The sequence below is a fragment of the Pteropus vampyrus genome, unplaced genomic scaffold, assembly GCF_000151845.1.
Source record: "Pteropus vampyrus isolate Shadow unplaced genomic scaffold, Pvam_2.0 Scaffold885, whole genome shotgun sequence".
Classification (NCBI taxonomy): Eukaryota; Metazoa; Chordata; class Mammalia; order Chiroptera; family Pteropodidae; genus Pteropus; species Pteropus vampyrus.
This window is the reverse complement of record NW_011889666.1, coordinates 9,168-9,814: the sequence shown is the minus strand read 5'-3', so window position 1 is coordinate 9,814 and position 647 is coordinate 9,168. Positions and strand designations below refer to the sequence as shown.

At 55.5% G+C, this 647-nt stretch overlaps 1 long non-coding RNA gene across 1 annotated transcript in view; it reads left to right on the top strand.

The window, feature by feature from the left end:
- Window positions 1-647, top strand: part of LOC105309843 — a 6,007-nt gene that overhangs the window by 4,818 nt on the left and 542 nt on the right. Inside the window, exon 3 of the long non-coding RNA XR_897424.2 lies at window positions 545-607. This is a non-coding gene — a long non-coding RNA (uncharacterized LOC105309843). The remainder of the gene's footprint in view (window positions 1-544; window positions 608-647) is intronic.

The following is a 647-nucleotide window of genomic DNA, read 5'->3' as shown; positions in this document are numbered from 1 at the left end:
CTATTTATGGATGTACATCTTTGTATCCATAAATATGTACCTTCACATATTCTGTATATGCCTTTATATATATATTTGTCTATATACATATATATATCTTTACACACACATGTATATACATATGTACTACTTTAAACGTAACTTTTTCTCTGTACTTGGACTGTGAAAAGCTTCAAAGAATGTTTGCACGTGAATAAAAGTGCAGGCTGCTGCGAGACAGGCGCACGGGGCTGGCTCGGCGTGTGACACGCCACGGGGCCTGTCCCGTCTCTTGAGCTCTGCGATTTTATTCTAGAAGGGTTAGAAGCGTGGTCCCTGAAGGCACAGAATTTCCTGCAGGGCTCCAGCTCAATGTGACTCTTCCCACGGGGGACCCGTGACTTGGGGTGGCCCCTCGAGTGTCCCCAGGGGCCCCCCGTGGGGCACTCCTTGAGGTGGCTGTTGGGCACGGCCGTGGTGCCGGCATCGCTGACGCAGGCGACACCTGCTGGAAGGCCGCGCTCTGCAGCTGCAGGATCCCCCAGCTGCACCCTCTCTCCCACAGGAGGCGGTGGAGGCGGCGGAGGCGGCTACTACCCCAGTAACGACGGCTACGGGAACTCGCACGGTACGCCCAGCGCCTGTCCCCGTGGGCGGCGGGCGGGGCA